This window comes from Bidens hawaiensis, unplaced genomic scaffold (genome assembly GCF_021521415.1).
Source record: "Bidens hawaiensis isolate Kalapana, Puna unplaced genomic scaffold, B.hawaiensis_p1.1 tig00001521_1, whole genome shotgun sequence".
In the NCBI taxonomy this organism is placed as follows: Eukaryota; Viridiplantae; Streptophyta; class Magnoliopsida; order Asterales; family Asteraceae; genus Bidens; species Bidens hawaiensis.
The window spans coordinates 873,027-878,937 of NW_027491087.1; the positions used below are offsets into that span (position 1 = coordinate 873,027).

Consider the following 5,911-nt stretch of genomic DNA (forward strand, 5'->3'; position numbering starts at 1 on the left):
ACTATCATAAGTGTACATATAATGTTGCGACATTTCACCCCAATTAGTGTGTTGGTTCAACACCTATATAATGTAATCATCTAACTTTACTATTAACTTTCACATAAATTAACTATTTTATAGAAACTTTCTGTTTTATCCGATTATTGATTTCGTGTATAACTGTATAAGGGAAATACTTTAATCTAAATGATTAAATTGCACGGTTTATGAAGGCCGAAACAACTATCCAAATAGTTAAGAGCAACCTAGATATTTCACGTGCTTACCAGAACTTGATGGTCAACAACCTTCTCAATGTACTTGTGTATGCATGTATAGTACTAAGCACGTGATGGTTAACAGCCTTTAGCAATGTACGTAGTTGTTGACGTATAGTAGTACCAAGAACATGAAAGAGATGACGGTGTTTGATAAACTGGAAACAATAACTAATGTTTGGTGACATTAAATTGTGTGGTGAGTGGTCCATACTTATATTCCAACTCTCTACATTATGATAAAAGCTAATCATATGGTACGGGGTTGGCGGTCCCCTGCGAAATATTTTATAGTAGTGTTATAGATTTATAGAGTAATAACCTTGATCGACCCTTGTTAGTATATAGCGATTAAAACAGAGAAAATTTCCGATCTCTGTAAGAAAATTTCTTAGGTTCGCCATTGGGCCCATTGATATAAACAACTGTTATCTATATATTATATATTTTAGAACACCTTTAACAACTTCAGCTATAAAAGAAACCTTAATATAAAATATATTATTTTAAAACTGACACCCATTTTCCTTCATTTATATTTTACAAATGAATATTTATTCTAACATATAACAAAATAAATAAACATTACATAACTTAATTTATTACAAAATAAACGACCTACTTACTATTCTACATATCTTTATTAGCCAACAAGTTCATACTGCAAAACGCTTATGTCAATCTAGATATCTAACAATATTCAAACACAAAATGCATGTCATTACACAACAGTTCCATCTTTAATCGTTGCGTTTTTTATGATGACCGTTATCCCTGATCTTATATAAAACCCTTCATCCGACCTGTCTGCTTCTTCGACGTTATCTTTGTTTTTAATAATCACATCTTTTCCAATCTTTGCATTCTTGTCAATTATACAATTCCTGAACCAACAAAAAGATATTACTATTATTGTTATAATGGTAAGGATGTCCCGAGGCGGGAGAGGGAAGGAATGCCTACGTTATTTTGGTGTTCGGTCCAACACCGATGGGGACTCTGCCAGTTGCTAAAAGGGCCGCGATTTCTGAGTCAGTTTGGTAGTCGTCTGCACCCATCATCATGGTATCCTGACAAACGAAAATATGTAATTTTTCATTAGGAGGGTAAAAATGACCTTTAATGATATCGAAAAGGGTAAATATGTCATTTATCATGAGAAGGGTACTTATGTCATCTAACGATTGTCGAAAAGGATAAGTATTTAACTTATCGTGAGAAGGGTAAAAATGTCATTTAACGATATCAGAAAGGGTAAATGTGTCATTTATCACAAGAAGTGTAACTACGTCATTTAACAATTTTGGAAAGGGTAAATATGTTATATATCATGAGAAGGGTAAAAATGTCACCTTTAGCTCAACCCCTTGGTCCAAACGCGATCGTATACCGACTACAGAGTGTTCGACACTACACTCTCGCAAGAAGCACCCATGGGAGACTATTGCATCAACAATCTGAACGGATTTTTAAAATATTATGAAATGGATCAAAAAAATGCTGATTATATTCAGAATTATGACAACTACATAAATAATATAATTTTTGTAATCACATTTAACAAGATAATTATTTATAACGAAATATACCCTGCATCTTTCGACTTTTGTAGGTGGCAAGAATCTTGGAGACGTGAAAGACGGGGCTTTGGATCGTTGAAGTCAAACTTTGGAGGCTATTAACACAAAAGGGGTAAATGCGTCATTTCAAATGCAACGATTTCCAAACCACGGTTCAGTAAGGGCCAAATTGGCATCAAAGAAAGATTTTATGGTACCAATGTCCTCCCAGTAATCTTTGAACAGATACGCCTATTAACAAAACAAAGATATCAATAATCTTGTGATAGTTTTGACCAGAAAAAGTCAAAATTCAAAGGTTAAAGTCTCACTTGGACATTGTGTTCTGCCACCGCATAAGGAATAATTTCAGACCCGAAGTCGTTGCATGACGGGTACTTCCATTTTAAAAGCTCTAGCTAAACATCGGTTTTGAATACATAAACACCCATCGACGCAATGTACGGGTTTTGTAACGCTTCGTGGTCTGATAACCCGAGAAGAGTGGTGTCAACTTGCTGAATATAAAACATTGAAAAGCAGTTTAGTCAACCATGAAAAAGTAAAAAGATGTCCCTTCTTCATGATCCAAAGTCAAAACCAAAATTAGAAAATGGATCTATTTGCATTTAATAATTTTGTCATTGGTTTTACGAGTATTCACCATTGATTTTAGCAAGTTGCCCTTCGGTTTCTCAGCAAAATGGACTATTCGTCTGGTTTCATCAATCTTCATTAGCCCATAGTCAGATGCACGGCTACAAAGCAAAACCGAGATAAAACATTGTATTATAATAATAACAACAACAATAACAATGATGTAAATCTTTTGGTAAGAATTTAGGGGGTTGTATGCATTAAAAATAGAGTTCCAAATTATTTAACCCGTTTGTGATTCATAAAACACAACCTTGATCGACACGTTTATATACCTATCGTCCATGGGAATGCATGAAACTGTTATATCAGCATTTGTGTCAACGTGTTTCTGAACGAAGTCCATATAATCCATTCTGTATAAATGGTCTCCTGATAGAATTAGAATGTTTTCAACATTCTTGTTCTTGGCATCCTACATTGATTGTATAGAACCACATTAACTTAAAAGATTACTATTAATGTGGAATGAAAAACGATGTGACGAACATATGATAAGACAAGTTATTAGTTATTTACCTCAAACAACCATATAAATTGGCGAACTGCATCCGCTGTTCCTTGAAACCACTTCTTTCCTGCTTCACCTGGTGTTTGAGTGGCCGCCAAAACCTGAATGTGAGGTTTGTAAGAAACACGTGTACTTATTGCTTTAACTATGATTAAGGGTGTAAATGAGCCCAGCCATTCACAAGTCGAGATAGGCTCGTAAAATATCGAAACAAGGCGAGTTTAAACGAGCCCTAACTTGAGACTAAATATATAATTACATAATAACTATTATAATTTATATAAATATTATAAAAAAAGTAAATACCAATAATACATATTATGTTCTATAAAAAGTTATAATCATAAATGTATAACAAATAATCATATATTTACATGAATAAAAAATTTAATAAATAACAAATGAGCTGAGCTCGAGCTCAAACTCTCTTAAGCTAAACGAGGCAAGTTCGAGGTCGGCTCGACTTGTTTACACTATAAATGACAAGTGCAACATGCAAGTGTTTATAGTTCTCTACTTAAAACCAGTTCATCATTGAATGTGCGCCATTCAACAGTTGATAGAGTCACGCATATATCTATGAAACCGTAAAACATTTTCAAAGTTTTAGGAATGGAAACTATATCTAGGATGATCCTAATTTCCAAATTAGCTTGATCCCATTAATAAAACTAACAATCAAGATTATTAGCAACTTTTCAACAAAAAACAAATTCCAAGTGTTTGATAATTCAATATTCATAAAGACATATTTAAAGATATTAATAAATATAATACCTCCACAAATCCATCCCCAAAACTCATGCCGTTTCCGAAGTTATAAGTTCGAGCCAAGTGACGATTGAGCGAAAAAGAATTAAACTGTGTCAAGATAAAGATCTTCCTTATCCCACTATTAATGCAATTACTCATTGGAACATCAATTAGTCTGTAACATCCACCAATTGGAACCTGCATATCATTCCATCATAAATCACCACAAAACTTGTTTAAATCATTTCAAATCAGAATTAATTAGCATGGCTTGAAGAACCAAAAAAGTTAATAGGTGACAAAAGTTGCTAGTTATTTAGGACATCAACCGGTTGTAACCAAGTTATAAACATGTTAAATGGGTAGGTGAGTTGTAACAAATGGGCAAAACAGTCGTAACGAAAGTTATAAAACATACATTTTTTTAAATTGAAAGTCTGCCTAATTAGACCGGTTAAATACGTCAACCAAAATACTATCACTTTTAATTAAATGGATTAAACATGTCAACCTCAACACAACATGTTCATTAAATGGATAGAAACGACAACCTAAAATCTGATAATTCTTAACACCTGACCGGACCAGGAACCGTCACTGATCCGGTTGTCTGGCCCATTGAGTACTCTTGAACAACCTTTATTCGGGCCGCTCGGTTATGACACCTATCGGCGAACTGGATAAGTGGTTGGACAAAATTCACATTTTGTTAAAACTACAAATTCATACCGAACTAAAAGTAATTTCATATTTAGTTTTTAAAACCAATGTGAACATAAATGATGATAATGAGTTTGTTAAGATTTGACTTACAGCTGGTTTAGCTCTTTTGCTGGTAAGAGGAAACAGTCTGGTCCCTGCACCTCCACCCAAGATAATGGATGCCACTGTCTTAGGATCCACTTTCCTCTCTTCCATAAATCTTGTCTCAAATGTCTGTAAAAAACTTTTAAATTTAATAATTCAAGATCAACCGTTAATCTTTAATCATGGAATGAGATTTTTTTCACCGAAATATTGGTACCGGTACCAAAGTACCAAGCCAATACATTCAGTAACCACTTTTCTCAACTTCGGTATTTTTTCAGTATTTGGTAACAATTTTCATTCCTACTAAATAACGGCCGAACACATATATTGGTACCGATTTAGCCTATTTGGTACCAGTACAAGTACCGTACTAATACATGTACCGATTTCCATACCGTACCGGTATCATTAATGAAAAAAAAAAACAAAGTGGCTACATTACCAAAACACTGGTACCCGTACCATACCAATGAATTCAGTACCAGTACCAGTATTTTCAACGTACTTACCAAAATCTCTTCATCAACAGGTGATTTCACAACACCCTGAATCACTCCAACTTTCTTCACCCTCCTGCTTTCAATTCTTGAACTTTTATAATTTATAATTTTCTTCCCCCAGAACCCATTTTCTACAAACCCGGGTCTTTTTTGAACATGCAAATTAGGATTAAAACTAGCACAACAAGAATCCATCTTTTGGAGGTTAAAAGTCTAAAACCCAGTATGCAAAAAGTATCACATTTATCAAATACTTTACATATTTGTGTTCATATGGTCAATACGCAAAACCCCATATGAGAAAACGTGTTTTTGACGACGATTAATCAAATTTATTATCTGGTTTTCACAGTGGAAGAAGAAGAAGAAGAAGAATAATAATAAAATCTTGGGAAGATTCGGATTACAGTACAGAGTAGGTTTGATGCAATAATAATAAAAGGGTTGAAGAGAAGAGTGAATAATAATATGAATATGAAGTTATGAAGAGTGTTGAATGAGTAAGAGTATGAACGAGAAACACTCCGGTGTTGTCAGATTTATTACTAGTCCACGTGAATTATTATTATTATTATTATTATTATTATTATTAATCTCTCTTTGGTTCTATGTTCAGATTAATAATTTGAGTTAGTTACTAGTATGGTCCTTTAAGTGCGTGGTTGACATGCATTTGGTCCCTACTTTTTCAACTTGCAACTAGCGAATATGGCTCTTTTTTATCCTTTCAATGTTCGTGATAACAATGATAAGTATTTGTATGTAGTGTTAGTTAGATGTTTTTTAACGAAGAGCACACATCCTTTAAAATTCGTTTGTAGTCCACTTGGTAGGACTCGAATCATTGAAAACCAGACCAAG

The 5,911-nt window shown here is 33.7% G+C and overlaps 1 pseudogene across 1 annotated transcript; it reads right to left on the minus strand.

The window, feature by feature from the left end:
* Positions 1-793: 793 nt before the first annotated feature.
* LOC143584565 (glucose-1-phosphate adenylyltransferase large subunit 1-like) lies at positions 794-5,326 on the minus strand (annotated as a pseudogene). The gene is made up of 12 exons (XR_013144382.1): positions 5,060-5,326; positions 4,554-4,676; positions 3,765-3,938; positions 2,996-3,088; positions 2,752-2,891; positions 2,484-2,577; positions 2,152-2,337; positions 1,993-2,071; positions 1,850-1,937; positions 1,613-1,717; positions 1,224-1,330; positions 794-1,144 (listed from the first exon to the last, which is right to left on the minus strand). The product of XR_013144382.1 is annotated as a glucose-1-phosphate adenylyltransferase large subunit 1-like (transcript).
* Positions 5,327-5,911: the final 585 nt, after the last annotated feature.